At 44.5% G+C, this 19,967-nt stretch overlaps 1 pseudogene across 1 annotated transcript; it reads left to right on the top strand.

Moving 5' to 3' along the window:
- Positions 1-3,693: 3,693 nt before the first annotated feature.
- LOC143933732 (interferon-inducible GTPase 5-like) lies at positions 3,694-19,680 on the top strand (annotated as a pseudogene). The gene is made up of 3 exons (XR_013263143.1): positions 3,694-4,160; positions 4,381-4,455; positions 14,968-19,680. The product of XR_013263143.1 is annotated as an interferon-inducible GTPase 5-like (transcript).
- Positions 19,681-19,967: the final 287 nt, after the last annotated feature.

Here is a 19,967-nt window from a genome sequence, read left to right as displayed (position 1 = left end):
ACAGTCCCTGAACAAAATTACATTTAACGGAAAAAAAGTCATTTAAAACTGCTTGCGGTTTTAATGTAATATCTGATTCCGTCAATATGAATGAATATCATTGAGAAAAATGGCATAGGTAGCAGCCCCCCCCCCCCCCCCCCCCCGCTTAAAAACATAAAAAAAAAAAAACATAAAAACCGCAGAGATGATCAAATACCTCCAAAATAAAGCTCTATTTATGGGGGGGAAGAAAGCTTACATTTTTTTGTGTACAACGTCGCACAACTACGCAATTGTCAGTTAAAGCGATGCAGTGCTGTATCACAAAAAATGGCCTGGTCATTAATGGGCTAAAGTGGTTAATGAGTGAAATAAGTATTTGACCCCTTATCAATCAGCAAGATTTCTGGCTCCCAGGTGTCTTCTATACAGGTACTGAGCTGAGATTAGGAGCACTCTCCTAAGGGGAGTGCTCCTAATCTCAGCTTGTTACCTGTATAAAGGACAACTGTCCACAGAAGCAATCAATCAGATTCCAATCTCTCCGCCATGGCCAACACCAAACAGCCATCCAAGGAAGTCAGGTACAAGAATGTAGACCTACACAGGGCTGGAATGAGCTACAAAACATCACCATTTTACTTCAGGGAATTGCATACAGAGAGGTTTTTTTTCAGTCTATTGAAATGTGAGAAGACGATACTTTCCTCAGCCCTGTTTCTGCAAAAATTACCACAGGGAGAGATTTACTAAAATTGGAGAGTGCAAAATCTGGTGCAGCTTTGCATGGAAACCAATCAGCTCCCAGGTTTTTTACCAACCCTAATTGAACATGCAAAAGTTGGAAGCGGATTGGCTATCATGCACAGAACCAGATTCTGAGTGTTTCAGTGTTAGTAAAAGAGGGTTTAGCTTGAACTGAATGAACTAGCTCCAAACAGGAGGAGAGGACAGAGGGAGATACCAAATTGTATAAATAAAATAAATTGTAATGAGCTTAAACAGCTACTAGATGTCACACATAAATCAAAACAATTATAACTTGATACAGTTTAACACAACTACAGAAAAAATGCATTTAGTTAGGGCAGAACTCCAACTGTTCATTCTTCCTTCTCCTAACCTCTATGTCTCCTGGTGATGGAACATGTGTGAATGTAGACTGCAGTGGGGACTTACTACTGTGAAACCTGTAGCTGGAATGAGGAAGCACAGCTGAAGAATGTGGCATAGGTCAGGCCGGGTGTCTGAGGGGATGAGCTCATATGAACTGATGACTAATGGAGCTTCTAAGTCCCTGGATATCCCCAGAAACTGGAGAAAGTTTCTGGAGGAGGAGCTTTGCTATTGGCTAGAACTGGCGCCAAGAGCTCAAGTCCCTTTCTCGGTCCTGTCCTCTTTGTTAGAACACTATCCGACCTGCTGAGGCCGAAGACTCTGCTATCTTGTGCCCAGAGGCGAAGCTAGAAGCCTGCGGGCCCCAATGCAAAAGTTGACCTGCCCCAACCCCCCCCCCCCCCCCCCCACTACCACCCACCATTTCCACTGCGTGTGCAGACACCCCCACCGCATGCCAAGATACTCAAAGCGGCTTAGGAGTTTTGAGTTCCCAGAGTTCCTCCTTACACAGCACAGAATCACAGACACTTCCCAACCCTGGGCTGTTCTCACCTCGTGCTCCTTTCTGTTCAGGAAATGTCTCACAGCTTCTCCCCAGCCAATAAGAACAGAGGGGCATGGACTGTGGAAGGCAAAGTGGAAGCCCAGTCCTGGAGCGTGGCTGTGGAGCCCTAGGGCATATAGGAGATGGACTTTGTGGAGGATATGATAATAAGACAGGGAGGCTGCAGGGGCCCCGTGGAGCTAGGGGCGGGGTTGAGATTGTGACCCTGGCAACCCCTTATGCTACGCCCATGCTTGTACCCCATTCCATACCAAGACATTCTCGACATTCCACCTTTACATCCTCAAAAGAAAGACTGTCCACTCATAAAAGTAGTATTGCTGCCTTTACTGATGGGATTCTGGATATGGCATAACAGTCACATTACACCGATGTGCAATCCAAAGTTACTTGACATTACACAGTCAATCAAAATTTAGTGGACGGTCTGCAGTAGTCACATGTGAAAGCATATGCAGCACCTTGGCAGCCATCTCTCTTACATCCTCTCCTTCACTCCAGGGTCATTAGTACTCACAGGACTCTGTAGTCACCTACTCCTTAGCTACACATCTTCTGATATCTTCCAGGGAAGCAGCCTTACTCAGGGAGCTCTTGGCCTGGCCTAAAAGGCCTTTTGCAATCCTCCCTATCTCCCACCTCCATTAGGGACATAAAGGCTTCAGCCAGTCATTCCTGGGTGCAGGTCTACTCCTTCCTGCCTCCTGCCCTATCCATGGCCTTCACACGCTAGTTACATCCACATAGGTGTGGGGTGTTTAGCTCCCGTGCCTCAAGTGTTTCGGGTCCTCCCAACCTGGCTTCTAACTGGGTAGTGACTCACCCATGACATCACTGCAGGAGGGACTCTACCTAAAAGTGGCCTAGCACCCGATGACCATATTTACTGCAACCAGACACCGTTCTGGTACAGAGCCATCTATTAGCAAAGTAGATAACTGCACCTACCTACACCCTTATGTCTCTACAACTGCTACATTGTATCGCTTATAATGTTTTATGCATTTCCTTTGCTCCTCAGCTCCCTCTAATGGCCATATTGCTGCATTTTACTACTGCAAATAAAGGTCCTACTGTACCCTCAAAAGAGATAATCGACCAAAGAACCTTTGTGTTTGATCAATTCGCACAGAAGGAATGTACATGCGGATTTGCTAAATGATTGGCTGTGAATTTTTTTTTTTTATTATAAATGGGTCCTTTTGCGTGTGAAGATAAATGTAACAATTTCGATTTCCCATTTTTCTGCAAAATCAGTTTTTAACCACTTCAATACCGAGCACTTTTACACCTTCCTGCCCAGGCCAATTGTCAGCTTTCAGCGCTGTCACTTTTTAAATGACAATTGCGCGGTCATGCTACACTGTACCCAAACTAAGTTTTTATCATTTTGTTCCCACAAATTGAGCTTTCTTTTGGTGGTTTTTGATCACCTCTGCAGTTTTTATTTTTTGGTAAACAAATTTTGAAAAAGAAAAAAGTTTTTCTTTGTTTTTGTCATAAAATTTTGTAAATAAGTAAGTTTTCTCCTTCACTGATGGGCATTGATAAGATGCACTGATGGGCACTGATAGGCGGCACTGATGGGCACTCATAGGTGGCACTGGTGGGCACTCATAGGTGACACTGATGAGCACTGAAAGGCTGCACTGATGGGTACTTATGGGTGGCACTGATAGATGGCACTGATGGGCATGGATAGGCAGCACTGATGGGCATTGATGGCTGGCACTGATAGATTTAACTGTAAGGCATTGCTGGTGGCACTGGCAGGCATTTTACTTTGGCACTGATTGGCAGCTGCCTGGGCACAGATTGGCGTTTCTCCGGTGATCTAGGGTGGCATACCTGGTGGTCCAGTGTGGTGGCCATCGCTGGTGGTAGTGGCGGCATCCTGGTGGTCCTGGGCGGGCATCTAAAGGGGGGGCTGCGTGAAAAACAATCAGCACAGACCCTTCCTGTCAGGAGAGCAGCTGATCGAATCTCCTCTACTCGCATCTGTCAGACGAGAGTGAGGAAAAGCCGATCAACTGCTCTTCCTGTTTACATTGTGATCAGCCATGATTGAACGCGGCTGATCACATGGTAAAGTGTCTCTATTAGAGACTCTTTACCTAGATTGGAGTTGCAGTGTGTCAGACTGACACAACGCAACAACGATCGGCGCGATGGACATCTGATATCCTGGCGATGTCATATGATGTCCGGTCAGGATATCGCAACCACTTTGCCGACGTCATATTGCTATATGGCGGGTGGGAAATGGTTAAAGAAAAGTTTTCAGAAGCTCTGTCTATTACTTTAGAGCCTCTGGTGGGTGACATCAGGTTTGCGGAATGAAATTCCTGGAAATCAGATGATTTTTCCTCCATAAAGATCCTTTCAGTTTCACTTTCTGAACATATAAAAGGAAGGAAATCTGCAGATTCACACATTCACAATCTTCTACCTACAGGAACAGGACATACACATCTGAAAGAGGAACTCAGAAACGGTAAGATTGCTTCATCTTTCTACAGAGAGCAGAATTGGATTACAGATCATCAAATATCAATAGGAGGACCACCAAGGAGGGACCCAAGAAGAGGAGGATCCGGGCCACTCTGTGCAAAACAACTTCACAGAGCAGGTAAGTATAACATGTTTGTTATTAAAAAAACAAAAAAACAAAAAAACAAGACTTTGAAACATTTTTTTCTTTGTTTTCTTAAAAGGGAAAGTCAGAGATTCACACATTGATAACCGAATACATACAGGAAATACACATTTGTCAGAAGAGCTTCTAAAAGGTAACATCACTTTATTCTACTGTTATGTGACCTACCTGTATATATTGTAGGATTATAAAATAGAAGAGGGTGCGGGTTTATAACCTTATGGGACAGCCTGCAGTCTGTGTGTTACAGCAGCTCATTCTATATGGGAGATATGCATGGAATTCTGGCTGCACTTATGATTCTTTATTTCTATAAGCAGACAGAGAAAATGATTCTCAGTCTCTCTCTCTTCTTCCTCTCTACTCCCCCCCCCCCTTACCCTCTTCTCCCCCTTCTCCCTCTCTTCTTTCCCCTCTCTTTCCCCTTCTCTCGCTTCCCTCATCTTCCTCTCTTTCTCTTTTCTCCCCCCTCTCTTCTTCCTCTATCTCTCTCCTCCCCCTCCTCTTCTTACTCAACTTCCCCTTTTCTTCTTCCTCTCTCTCTTCTTCATTCCTCTCTTCTTCCTAGCTCTCCCTCTTACTCTCTCTCTCTCTCCACTGCTCTCTTCTCTCTCTTTTCACCCCCCTCTCTTCTTCCTCTCTCTCTGCTTTACTGTCACTCTCTCTCTCCCTCCTCTCTTCTTCAACTCCTTTCTCTTTCCCCCCTCTCTTCTTTGTTTTCCTCTTCTTCTCTTTTTCCTCCCTCTCCTCTTCCTATCTCTTGCTCTCTTCTTTCCCCTCTTCTTCCTCCTTCTCTCTTTCTCTCCCCCTTTCTCTCTCTCTTCTTCACTGCTCTCTTCTCTCTCTCTTCACCCCCTTCTTCCTTCCTTTCCCCTATTCTCCCCTCCCCCCCACCCCTCTCTTCTTCTCCCTCTGTTTTTCTCTTTCTTCTTCCCTCGTCATCTTCTTCTCTTTCTCTCCTCTCCCCCCCCCCCCTCTTTTCTTCCTCTATTTCTCTCCTCCCCTTCTTACTCAACTCCCCCCTTTCTTCTTCCCCTCCCTCTCTTCTCCCCCTTTCATCTTCCTCTCTCTCTCCACTACCCTCTTCCTTCTCTCTCTACACCTCCCTTTCTTTCTACCTCTCTTCTACCCCTCCTCTCTTTCTTCTTCCCCCCTCTTTTTTTCCTCTCTCTCTCTTCTACCCCCCTTTCTTCTTCCTCTACCCCCACTTTCTTCTTACCCCCTCTTTTCTACATCTACCTCTCCGTGCTCTCACTCTCTCTACTCCCCCTCTTCTTTCCTCTCTCCCTCCATCCTCTCTATCTCTTTCCTCTCTTTCTCCGTTCACCTCTCTCTCTTTTTTCCTTCTCTTCTTCCTCTTTCTCTGTTTTCTTTCTCTTGCTTTATCCATCCTTCCTTCCTTCCTTCCTTCTTTCCTTCCCTCTATCGCCTTTGTCTCTTTTTCTCTCTCTCTCCTTTTAATCTCTGTTTTTCCTATCCCTCTATCGTGCCTTTGTTTCCTCCACTCAATCTGTCCATCCATCCTCATTGTGGAGATAGGAGTTTCCTCCCTGCATACCCCCCCACCCTCTTCTAGTGCTGCTCATCAATGCATCCCCTGCCTCCCTTATCCAGCGCTGCTCACCTCTGCATCCTCTGCCTGGATGGGTAAATTTTATTTTCCCTGGGTTTACAATAGTGAGGCAACCAAGGATCCTTATCCAGACCTAGTTAGGATCAAATTGGTTTCCAAATCCATCCTGTGGGGAGAGGAGTGCTTCTCCTAGTAACCTCATTGTCCTGTTCCTCATCCAGCTGTATGTTGGGTGTATATTCAGACAGCCCAGGCCACACGCATCCAAAGCAAGCTTAGTCACAGCAGAGTCATTCATTGCTTACTGATGCACATGATCAGCATTTTTGTGGCTGCTAGAATCCCCATTTAGAGGGCAAGTGCAGTGGCAGAATACACAGAATACACAATGGATGTCCTGTGTGCTGCAGCCACCAGTGACGGGCACAGACGGGGGAGGAACTGGCAGGATGACGTTACATAATCCCCATCAGGTTATACATTGTGAATAATTTGCCTGGCTTCACAGTTAAAAAGTCAAAGCAGTGTGATAATGACTAGAATAACGAGAGACCCTGCTCACCCTGGGAAAGAAGATAGAAACAAGTTCTGTGGCACACATAGGGGTTGCTGTACTGAAATTGGAGAGTACAAAATCTTGTGCAGTTGTGCATGGTAGACTATTAGGTCAGACAAAAAAAAACTGGATGCTGATTGGATTCCTTGCAGAGCTGCAATGGCAGCTGGTGCTTTATTTTTAATTTTTTCAGGGGGGGGGGGAGCAAACAAACCCCTCGCCCCCGTTCGTTCAGTTAAACCCTACCATCGCTAAGTCAATCAGCGAACAAACCCCCTGACGCTCATCCGCCCATCAGCAACGCACTTACCCTATCCAGGTCATGGGTAGCTTCGGCAGCTTCCCCCAAGGTCCTGGCCAATAGGTTTGCTTCTCCTCTCGGCCATCAGGTCTTAAGATCTGCTTCCTAATTGGCTGGGAGGAGAAGAAAGAAGACAACAGAGAATATTAATTCGCTATTGTCACACAATCGGGTGAGCTCAGGTAGCAGTGCTCTGCACCCCAAGCCCACACTTTTGAAGCCAATTAGAGCTTCAGGCTCTAATAATGTGCTTAAAAAAGAAAAAAAAAGTAAAATCCATGCGTCCGGCGCCCTGTATGTAGATTAGGAGATGGCACCCCTGCACCCCTAATGGAGCGGCTGCCACTGCACAGCTGCACCAAATGTTGCACTCTCCAGTTTTAGTAAATCATCCCTATAGTGTTCCACAGTGAATGTGGATGTAGTGTGGTAATGGTGGGTGTGGTAAAAATGTCTTAATGTTGGTGTCAGTAGGAGGTAAAAAAAAGGGGGGCTGATGAAGGTGAAAGGCAGTGCAGAGAAGGGTAGTTGAGCAGTGGATGGTAGGGATGGGTAATACAAAAAGGGCAGTTGATGTTTGGGGGAACCAATGTATTTGAGAGGGCAGTTGATGGTGGGGACAAGCAGCATAGAGGGGCGTGGTTGATGGTGGGGGCCAGAAAACACAGAGGGGGTATTTTATGGTGTGAACAGGCAGTAGAAAGGGAGGGCAGCTGATGGTGAAGACAGGAATTACAGGGGGAGCAGATGATTGTAGGGAGAGAGGGCAGAGGGGGCATTTGAAAGTGGGGACAGGCAGCACACAGAGAGGAAGTTGATGGTGGGCACCAGACAGCACAGACAGCAGATTGGGCAATTGATGGTAGGGACGGGCAATACAAAGGTGGATGGGGAGCAGCTGATGGTAGGGACAGGAAGTACAAAAGGCTGGGAGCAGGTGATGGTGGGATCAGGGACTATAATGGGGGTAGTATAAGGAGGGGACAGAGGGGACACTTGAAAGTGGGGAGGAGAGCAGTTGATGGTGGGGACATGCAGCACAGAGTGGGATGTCAATGGCATACCTCTCAACTTTTTGAGATGGGAACGAGGGACACCTATTGCAAAAGTATGTAGGCATAGGAACTCACACCCTGCCACACCCCCTTAAAGGAGAATTATACAAAAAAAGATTAAACACACAAATTATTTTTTTACCACTACTATTCCTTCATACTGGCTTTAAAAATGTACAAATGCAGCCATTTAGAAATGAGGGACAAACGAGGAGGAAGGAGGGACAGAAGGACTTTGTACCAAATCAGGGACAGTTGGGAGCTATGCGATGGTGGGGACCGGACAGCACAGAAGGGGCAATTGATGGTGTGGACAGGCAGTACAAGGAAGGGGGAGCAGCTGATGGTAGATGCGAGGAGTACAAGGGGGAGGGCAATTGATGGTGGGGACATGCAGTACAGAGAGAGTAGTAGATGGTGGGGACATGCAGTACAGAGAGAGTAGTAGATGGTGGGGAACAGGCAGTACAGAGGAGGCAGCAGTAAACACAGGTTCCAGGCTCCATGATCAATCTGCTTCCCCATGCCAGGGCCCCTGCACTGACCTTGGCTTTAAGCTCTATTTCCAAGCTCAGGGGGCTGCTCTCTCTTTTGCCTCGATTCACATTGGTCTGGGGTGGGACTGGGGTCCCCACAGCATACAATGCAGCTTTATCCCCTCTCTCCTCTCCCGGCCATGCTGTCCAATCGAGTGTCAGGAAAGAGAGGGGAGGAGGAAGAGGGATCTAGCATCTTAGCAACTGTGATAGGGCTGATTGGATACTGAACCTTAAAGGTGCCAAAAAGCACAGCTACAGTTGGGGACATGGGTTACAACTGGGGATCCATGTAGGCACAATTTCCATCCGGGTCTGAAAATCGAAACACCATATCAACATTTTGGAGTCCTAAACAAGACACATTTTGCCCCCTTTCTTGACGATGTGTGGACCTTGAAAAAGTTGACTGAAGTATATTTTACCGGCCTCAAAATGTGAATTAAGAAAGCCGATGATTGTAGACGCGATGAGATAAGGTGATCGGCTTGACGTGGACTGCAAAGAATCACACAAACAGCATGAGATATGACCACTGACTTTATGGCTGGAAGTAGTTTCATTTTTATATAACAATACATCTTTTACATTTTTATAGTCACATGTTTATAACCATTAACAATATATAATACAGATTTTAACTAAAGTATTTTAAAACGTTACAACAATGAACATTACTATGTTTTAATAACATATATATTCCTGTTATTTAATGTTACAGATAATTATCTTTATCTCCCTGGCACACTTTAACTGTGCAATAATCATACTGGCAATGCATTGCTTTAATACAGACATTATTTCAGTAGTACTCTTTTTTAACCACTAGATGGCGCACATTGCCTGTCTGTATGAAGCAATGCATAAGCTTTACATACAATAGTTTTTTTTTACCCATTTTAATGCCAGTTTTCAACATGCGCTTCCTAAATCTATGTCATTTTTCATAAATCAGGTTTAAATATACCAATTTAGAATGGTTTAGTGCTTATAATAGATATTTGTTCTGACTAAGGCAGTATTTTCATGTTTTTATGCCCTTTTCACTTGTTTCTCACACATGCTGTTCTAAACTTCTAATTACAGCAAAACTATAGCATAAAATCTGCTGAGATTTTTCCTGCATCTGCTTAAGATGTTTAGGAATCTTTCTATCACAGGTTAATACAGATTAGGAACGATTTAGAGTACATACCTGCAGAGGCGTAACTAGAAACCTCAGGGCCCGGTGCAAGAAATCAGGAAGGCCCCCCCCACCGAAAAGCATGATTTTGATACTATATTTTTTTCCACTGTACAACAAAGTAAAACATTTCTGTGCAGCCTATGTCCCCAGTGCAGCCTGTGTCCCCAGTGAAACCTGTGTCCCCAGTGAAACCTGTGTCACCAGTGCAGCCTGTGTCACCAGTGCAGCCTGTGTCCCCAGTGAAACCTGTGTCACCAGTGCAGCCTGTGTCACCAGTGCAGTGGTGGTACTGGAGGGGGGTGGCGGTGGTACTGGAGGGGGATGGTGGTCCTGGAGAGGGGTGGTGGTGCTACTGAAGGTGGGTGGCGGTGGTAATACTGGAGGGGGTGGCGTTCCTGGAGGTGGGTGGCGGTGGTACTGGAGGTGGGTGGCGGTACTGGAGGTGGGTAGTGGTGGTATTGGAGAGGGATGGTGGTCCTGGAGAGGGGTGGCGGCGGTGGTACTGGAGGTGGGTGGCGGTGGTGGTACTGGAGGGGGATAGTGGTCCTGAAGAGGGGTGGCGGTGGTACTGGAGGTGGGTGATGGTGGTATTGGAGGTGGGTGGCAGTGGTGGTACTGGAGAGGGGTGGCGGTGGTACTGGAGGGGGATGGTGGTCCTGGAGAGGGGTGGCAGTGGTACTGAAGGGGTATGGTGGTACTGGAGGTGGGTGGCGAGGGGAACTGGAGGTGGGTGGTGGTGGTGGTACTGGAGGGTGGGTGGTGGTACTGGAGGAGGGTGGCGGTGGTACTGGAGGGAGATGGTGGTCCTGGAGAGGATTGGCGGTGGTACTGGAGGTGGGTGGCATGGTGGTAGTACTGGAGAGGGGGTGGCGGTGGTATTGGAGGTGGGTGGTGGCAGTGGTACTGGAGGGGGGTGGTGGTGGTACTGGAGGGGGGTGGTGGTGGTACTGAAGGTGGGTGGCACGGTGGTGGTGGTGGTACTGGAGGAGGGGTGGCGGTGGTACTGGAGGGGAGTGGTGGTGGTACTGGACAGGGTTCACAGAGGGCCCCCTTGCTTCAGGATCCCTAGAGAGCCCCCCTTTATTTCAGGGTCACCAGATACCCCCCTTACTTTAGCGTCCCCAGAGAGCCCCCCTTACATCAGGGTCCCCAGAGAGCCCCCCTTACTTTAGGGTCCCTAGACAGTCACCCCCCCTTCCAGAGGTTTCTCTGTACCTTGCTGGACTCCGCTGTGCACCTTGGCCCCCAGAAAATCTCTGTACCCCCCCCCCCCCCGCACCTGGGGGAGGCAGCGATCAGCAGGTCTATGATGTTCATGGGCGGCGGGATCTTCCTGGGTCTATACACACACTGGAGAGGGGTCAGCACGGCTGTGAGTGGAGAGCGTGTCTCTCATGTAACAACAGCACAGAGACACCGGGATTGAAGTTTTATTTCCCTCTCGTCCTCTCTCGCATGGGACACAAGACACACAGCTGATCTGCTCCCCCTTCGCCCCCCCTCCCCTCCTCTCCTGTGTTCTCCGCGGGCATTCAGGTGTGAAGCTAACAAGCTCACATTTCCCGTGGAGAACACAGGAGAGGAGGGGAGGGGGGGCCGAGGGGGGAGCAGATCAGCTGTATGTTTTGTGTCCCGTGCGAGAGAGGACGAGGGGGAAATAAATCTTCAATCCCGGTGTCTCTGTGCTGCTGGTACATGAGAGACACGCTCTCCACGTTTGTGGATAGCAAACTTGCCGGGGCCCCCCCACAATGATGGAATTCCAGGGCCCAGTCGCAACTGCGACTGTTGCGACCCTGGTAATTCCGCCACTGCATACCTGCAAAGAATCACACAAACAGCATGAGATATGACCACTGACTTTATGGCTGGAAGTAGTTTCATTTCCAGTCACATGGTGTGTGGCCTTATATAGACTCTGTTTGTGTACCTTCGCTGCCATATACTGATTGTTGATAGAATAGCAGGAAGGTATTTCTTTGCTTAGAAATAATAAAAAAAAAATGAATATGTGCTTTGCTTTGGGGTGTCTGTTTTGTGACCATATAAACCCCAGTCCGTCACATATACATTTTCTAAAATCTTACAGATTACTTGAATATAGATTCATGTAGGTTATATGTGGTTACTTGAAACTCTGACCTAATAATTTCCATTCATAATCTAGTTTGCTAGACATGCTTTTTTATTGTGACAGCCCGTACTTCAAGATAATTCTCTTCCCGCTGCATACCTGGATAACTTTGTGCTATTACTTGAAAGTTGTTTCAGAGCTAATCATTATTTATTGAAGTGGTGTTATCTGCACTATCCAGTGGACTCTGTTTCTGTTATCTTTACATGTACATTTGGTGCTTAGAGATATATTCAGAGCTAGCAAAGATTTACAGCACCTGCTTGGAACCAGTGTATCACAATGCATTTGAAGATTTTAAAGTTAAACATTGCCCTACCCTAAACAAGGGAATCATTTGAATATTGTGCAAAGTGTAAAATGGGCAATTTTTGGGCATATTTCAGATCAACATTCACTATATGATATGTAGCACCCTCAGTGTACAGAGTACATAAATATACCATAGTTTGGTTTCTGTGTAGGCAGAAGAGCTGGGGTTATTTGTTTAATTTAGCTGTGCAGAGTTCCAAGGGCTGGGACTTTGTTAGCTCCCCTTAGATTCTAGAACTTGCCGGATAGTTCTGGAACTTAGAGGGTGGAGGAACAGAGACCAAAGCCTTCATATTTATGGAGTCTCCACCAATCCCTAGGTGAGGTCTAGAGGTGAGGAGATAGGCCTTACGTGTTAAGCTGTGAGCTGGAAAATGTATGTGTGGCGCTCAGGCTCGAAAGGGAGGAGATATATAGGTAGTGTATACACAGCTGCTGCTAGAGTGTTGACAGGGGTTGGAGCCCATCCTGGCTCCTGCTAGAGATCAATGAATAAAGAGAAACCCCTGAAAGGCACACATCCACGTTGTCCTACAGAGATGAATAGAGTGGCAACCTCAGCCTGGACTCGTCACGTCCCCAGCATATTTGACTCTGCCCCCCGGGGATCCCTATGACTAAGCTCCGGGGGGTGGAGTGAAACACGGTGGGGGCGTGACCTGGTCAGAGTCCAGGCTGAGGTTGTCACTCTATTCATCACTGTAGGAAAATGTGAATGTGTGACTTCAAGGGATTTCTCTTTCTTCCTTGAACATAAGTGTTCAGGAGCCTTGCAGTGAGTGAGCATAGTCCAGAGTCCAGTTGCTTGGAGGGTGCCCCTGTTCTGAGGGGCTCTGCCCCTAGTCAGAAGGAAGGACAGGAATGAGCCAGAGGGAGAGGGAGAGAGAGAGAGAGAGAAGAACCAGCTCATCCCTCACACCCTTTTAAACCTCAGGCTTAGCTGAAGCCACCCTGACATGATATGGCCTGTTTAGCAGGAAGCCTGTGCACCAGCCTCTTGGACTTCAGGATTTATCAAAAAGGGAGTGAGCAACTTCCTTTCATTATACCCCAAGCCTGGATAGAGGGAGACAGCAAGGTGCATTATTTTTCATGCATATACCCAAGGAACTGGTTAATGCTAGCTCATAGTCATCAAAGCCATCCTACATTTCTAGTTTGGGTTCAAAGCAGCCAGGTGTATCAGCAGTCTCTAAGGAGTAGGACCTGAACATTTTGATATCAGTTTAACTGTCCCACCAATCCTACTGGAGGACAGCATTTTTTATGTTAATACCTAGCAGCCAGACAGATTAGCAAGTCCTCAAGGTTCCATTCAAGTTCTAAAGTTCTGGGCATCCCATGCTTTCCCATTCCCTATCCAAATCTATCTCCTAAATTAACAAACACAAACAAAATACTTTGGAATGATTATTGTGCCTGTGAGAGAGTCGCAAAATCCCAGTTGCTTGGCTATGTGTGTAAGGGGAAGGGACGAAAATCCAGCTGTAATGCTACAGATAAATAGGAGATGTAGCGACTAGACTTGTGCACAACGGAAAATTTTGTTTAGTTTTGGTTCGTTGTCAGTCGTAAAATACATAGTATCCATTCTGTTATATTTGTTATGTTACATTAATATGTTTTTGGATAATTCATTATTTGGTAGAGTGTTGATATTTGTTATACTGAATCTCAAATCATGTCGAATTCATTTGTTATATACGCTATAATTTCGTTTTGTTTTAGTTGAAATTCGATATTTATGTATGTATATATATTCGTGATAATGATTCGTAGTATGGAAAGTCGTTTGTTTATTGACTCTTTTAACACACACAATGACAATATCTCTTCTCCTCTGCTCAAATACAATACAACATCCTTCTCACTCAGTTCTCAGGAATGCACTTTGCCAGTAATCCAACCTCCAGCACAAAATTAATCAGCTGATTGAACTGTAATCCCTTGTACACATGGTTGGAAATTCCAACAGAAAAGGTCAGATCGGATTATATTGTCATAAAATCCAACCGTGTGTGAGCTCTATCGGACTTTTTCCTTCGAAAATTCAGACGGAAAAAATTTGAGAGCAGGATCTAAAATTTTCCGACAAAAAAATCTGATCTGACTTTTTCTGATAGTTTGTAGAGAATTTTGACGGACAAACTGCCATGTTCAGATCAAATTAGGAGACCAAAGCTATTGGCTACTAGCCTCTACATAGTCCCATAGTACGCAATGAACGTCACCACGTTCCGAACGATCGGATTTTCCGTCAACTTTGTCCGACCGTGTGTATGCAACACCAGTTTCGGACAAAATCTGTCAGAAAAAATCTGGCGGATTTTGTGGGCAGAATGTCCGACCGTGTGTACAAGGCATAAGATTTACTTTGAGTTGACCTTTTGTTTCATTAGATCATTTTTAATGAATTACCAAATCATGTCGAATTAGTTGAAATTCGTTATTTTTTTTATTCGGACATTCGGATGCATCCAAATGTCTGAAAGATGCAAAATTCGACTGAATTTCGATTTGTTACAAAATGGATTGCACAAGCCTAGTAGCAACCGCCTAGATAGGTTCCTAAAAAGGTTAGGTAAATGTAGTTATTTTTGGCTCCCCTGTAATCAGTGGAGCAGTGTGTGATTGCTTTGGACTGTTCTAGGTTTAACTGACTGCAGGTTTGACTGTTTCTCCCTACCTACTGGAGGATTCTGGAATGTAGTGGGTAGGAAAAAGCAAATCAACAGCCTGAATGTTTGTTGTCTCGGCCAATCCCTGGGGGAGGGTGCCCAGTAGGTGGCTGAGTAGTGCATAAATAGCCTGGGGCTTAAGGCAGTTCCGGTCTTGAACAGGCTAAAATGGGTGAAAACCACTGTGGCAAATAGGGTGAATGTACAAATTCAATCTTGACCCAAAACTGGGCAACTGTTGGTTTAATTAACCATCAAGTCATTGATAAATAGACCCTTAAATGTTTGACCTCTCTTTCTCTTTATTTTATTAGATTCTACAGACTAAATAAAAATATGGATTCTATCACAACTGAACAGCTCAAAGAGGAGGTCATGGATGCCTTAAAAAGAGGAAATCCAGCTGAAGCCTTTGATAAAGTCCAGAAATGTTTGGATGACTTGGATAACACCACCCTGAACATCGCAATTACTGGAGAGTCGGGGTCAGGAAAGTCTACTTTTATCAATGCCATTCGTGGTATTGGTGATGAAGTTCCGACATCTGCTAAAACCGGTGTGGTGGAGACCACTATGATGCCAACTCCTTACTCCCATCCTAGGTATAAGAGCGTAATCTTTTGGGATCTTCCTGGACTGGGAAGTCCTAATTTTAAAGCCAAAGAATATTTGGATAAAGTTGATTTTCAACATTATGACTTTTTTGTTATAATGGCCTCTGAAAGATTTAAAGAGAATCACATTATGCTGGCTGAGAGTATCCAATGCATGAATAAACAGTTCTACTTTGTGAGATCAAAAGTTGACAGGGACGTAAACGAGAGTCGAATACGTAGACCTAAATATTTCAATGAAAAAACCCTATTGGATACCATCAGCCAGGATTGTGTTAATTCTCTCAAGACAGCAGGAACTATTGACCCATATGTCTTTCTTGTATCTTAATTCCAACCTCAAGACTTTGATTTCTCTCTTTTGCTGAAAACGTTTGAGGAGCAGCTTCCGACTCACAAACGTTACGTTTATCTACGTGCCTTGCCTAACATTTCCTCTGAGGCAATTGCCATGAAAGTCCAAGCTCTGACAACTGCAGTTCCTTTGATCGCTTTGAAAGTTGCTATAGATTCCATTGTCCCTGGGTATGTGCAATACAGTGAGTGTTCAACCCTAACAAGCTGTATTAGAGAATATGTAGAAAGTTTTGGTCTTGATGATAACTCTTTAGATGATTTGGCGCAAAAGTCTGATAAAAGTTTAATTTATCTGAAAAGTTTAGTGAAATCTCCATTTGTCAAATATGAGATCACTCGTGATCTTGTGTGGAAGGAGCTGAGGAAAAGGAATAACACTGATTTTATGACCGCTAAAACTATTATCAGTTGGGTTCCAGTGCTAAGTGTTTTTGCTGGTGCCATGTCTGCTATGACATGTGCTGCTCTTCTGTTTTCTGCAATGAATGAGCTGGCAGAAGATGCTAAAACTGTTCTTGAGGTGGCTTTTGGTTGTTCAGATCATACATGGTTAGAATGAACTCCGGGTATGGTTTGTATTATATGTAGTTACATAGTTACAAAGTTACAAACTTACATAGTAAGCGAGGTTGAAAAAAGACACAAGTCCATAAAGTCCAACCTATGTGTGTGATTTTATGTCAGTATTACATTGTATATCCCTGTATGTTGTGGTCATTCAGGTGCTTATCTAATAAGGTCCAGCTTTGGCCAATGTAAAGTATACATATTCTATACCTGTGGGATTGATGCGCAAGCAAAGAATCTTTGTAGTAGTCAACATTACAGCAGTGACCACTAGGTCCTATGCCAAGCAGCTGCCCTGCTGCATATTCTTGTAGCACTGCCCCCTTGAGGGTTGCTTAGAATTGCATGTTCTTCTGTGAAGCCTTGACCCTGTGAACTTTCCAACCCTCCTGACACTCTTGGTTCAGACACGTTGTGTATACCTATAAATGACACAATGCAGATTTGATTAGCTCTTTCTGGTGTTGCTTATTCAAAATAAGAGCCTTGTTACAGGGTATTAGTCAGCTAAGTTTTGGAGAAATATCAATGTACACAGAATAGGTTGAACTGGATGGACTGGTGTCTTTATTCAAACTTACTAACCATGTAACTAAGTAACAGACAATAAGTGAATGGATCTCTAAGAAAGGTGACTGTTTTTTGTCTATAATACCATTGCTAAAGGGGAACCTCAGGCCAGCTTATTATACCTTTAATCCTAATATAGGTATTAGTGGTGTGTCCCTTTAAATAGCAATAGAATAGCAGTGTCTGGGATGCAAGGCCTTGCAATGATCTTCACCGGCAAGTTGGAGTTTAAAGAACAAGAATTCTGAGTGTGGCACAGTGATACGTAGACAAGGCAAAGCAGCTGAGCCTGGCCAGCAGTAATCCTTAAAGCAATTCCAGGTGTATGTGTCTGTATACACTGCCCTGCGAAATATGATAAGGCAGGGATTTAATTAGTGGGCAGATGCCCTCTCACCAAACTGGAGAACAGTGTAGGAACCTCCTGAAGAGCGATCCAAGCCGATTCGTCCTTCTGGACCATAAGTTCTCTGATCCTGCTATTTACAGTCACACTGAAGTGGTGCCCCTCATGTAGCAAGCGGGTTTGCCACGTAGTAGGCCGCAGACCTCTTGTACAGCAGTGGATGGGTTTCTACTTGATGGGACCTGGGAAGCAAGAGACTTTGGGCCTGGTCTGCTGTCCTCTTTATAGCCTCTCTTTCCCTGGAGCACATGGCTTGCTGGGAGATGTAGTCCAGGGATTGTTCTGCAAATCAAGGATATCTGTTTAAGAGACTACAGTTCCCACAATGCTCTCTGCTTGGCTCAGGAAGATGATGCATGTAATCTGAGCCCAGCACTATACGAACACAGTCCAGTCTAAGAAAAGAAAGGGTAATCCCGCAATGCCAGATAACTGTAGCCTGCTGTCGGCTACATCACACTGACACAATGCAAATAGTTTTAGCTCTCAGATTTATTTAATCAAGGGAAGAGTCTCAAAGAGGGTATTGCTCAACCAAACCCTGGATTGACAGCCAAGGCCAGGTTGAAATAGTCCCAAATGCAATTAAAGCGGTAGAAAACCCATCCGTAAAACAGTTTCATTTCCGGCATGTACCAGAAATGTAATACTCCCATTGGTTGTGCTCTCAACCAAACTGTCAAATCATCCAATGGTTGGTGTCAAAACTGATCACATGTGCAGCATCATGGCAGTTGTAGATTAAATAGAGGCAAAGATGGCAGCTTCCTTGTCTGAAATCGATAGGGGGGTTTACTTACACTTTATATGACAGTTAGAAATAGCAGAAAAATTATATCAATGTACACAGTAACAGACAGTCAGTGAATGGATTTCTCAAGAAGGCTATTAGGTGCTGAAAATATTACTACTGCTAAAGGGGGACCCCAGCCTGGCCTATAATGTCCTTAATCCTAATGAGAGATGAAATAATATAGGTTCTAGTGTAGTGTCCCCTTTAAGAGTACTAAAATATCAATGTTCCGAATGCAAGGCCTTGCAATATCTCCAATATCTTGGAGCTCAAACAAACAAGGATTCCTAAGTGGGGCACAGTGATAAGCAATCAAGGCAAAGCAGCTGGGTCTGACCAGTACCAATCCTTAAGCCAATCCAGGTGTAAGGTGTCTGTATACAGTGTCCAGCAGGATGTGTTAGTAACTGGGAACTGGATTTTGGGTCAAGGGCCCTCTCACCAATCTTGGGAACTTTGTAGTAACTTCCTGAGGAGCGATCCAAGTTGATTCTTCCTACTGCAGTTGGGTTGATATGGCTATTTGTCTGCTGGACAGCGAGTTGTCTGACTCTGTGGCTTTCAGCGATGCTCCGGTGGCATCCCTCATGTAGCAGGAGACATCTGACCAGCTTAGGTTGGAACTACAGGAGCTGTATACCGTGTGGTAGGCCACAGTCCCCTTACACAGCGGCGAACGGGTGCTCACTTGATGGGATCCAGGAAGCAAAGAAAGCATGGGCCTGGTCCGCAGGTACTTTTAAAGCTTCTCCCATAATTCTCCCCCTGGAGCAGAAGGCTTGCTGGGAGGTGTCGTTCATAGGTTGTTCTTCAGTTCTGTGATGTCTGTCCAGGAGACTACAGTTACCACAATGCTATCTTCACGGCTCAGGAGTATGATGCATTTAATCCAAGCCCAGTACTAGGGAAATATAGAAACAGTCTGGAAGGGTAAAGGGCAGGTCTGCAATTTCAGGTAACTATAGCTACTATAGCTACATCAGCCACAGGAGTCTTTTGCTTGGTACGGGCAGCATTCAGTGAACGTGCATTTTTCTCAATGGATGCAAAGCGTTTTCTATTTGGATGAGGTGAAAAGTGGAGAACATCCAATTATATTACACTTTGTACTTGTTGATAAAAATGCAACCAGTCTCTAAAAAGTGGCCGTGTCAAACAAGCAATCTCCTGTGCATCGGAGTGGATAAGCATTGGGGAGGGGGTTTGGCATCACGATTGTACAATCAGAGAAAGCTTTACATCCATTGAGGAAAATGTGAGTTGTTCTTTGCATGACGGCGTGAGACCCAGAAGATCGCAGCAATCACTGTAGTTGCAGAGACTATTACAGCGATTCTCCACTTCCACAGTGATTCCACAAATATGTCATGTGCATCCTTACATTGGTCCAAGCTGGACCAATGTAACTATGCAATATAAACCGTACCAGCTTTAATGTTTGAGTGTCTGGGGAAAAAATATTCAAATAGGCTTTCAGTTATGAAGAATTGGTTAAATAATTTAATTGGGAATTTAATTGTGAATCTAACAATTAAAACAATCCACCCTTGCAGTGAAGAAGGTGTCCCTATGCAGAGGTAATATATCATTATTTATTCACATATTTATTTAATGTATATTATTATTTATTTAGAGTTGGGCTTTGAAGCATATGTAAACCCCATCCCTAAACATGTAAATGGAATTTTAATTGTTATATAATGTGTATATATATATATATATATATATATATATATATATATATATATATATATATATATATATATATATATGTGTGTGTGTGTATATATATATATATATATATATATATATATATATATATATATATATATATATAATGTATGTATGTGTGTGTATATATATATATTAATATATAAATATATAAAAAAATTAAAAAATATATTTATTTATTATTTACTTATTTATTTAAATTTGGTAAATCCCGCTATTAAGGCCCTTGTTCAAGAGCTTCTTATAGGGTAGATCAATAAAGGAAAAAAGAGGTGA

Source organism: Lithobates pipiens, unplaced genomic scaffold, assembly GCF_037356315.1.
Source record: "Lithobates pipiens isolate NorthernLeopardFrog02 unplaced genomic scaffold, aLitPip1_a1.2 Scaffold_27, whole genome shotgun sequence".
NCBI classification, from domain to species: Eukaryota; Metazoa; Chordata; class Amphibia; order Anura; family Ranidae; genus Lithobates; species Lithobates pipiens.
This window is presented reverse-complemented; position numbering and strand designations above follow the sequence as displayed.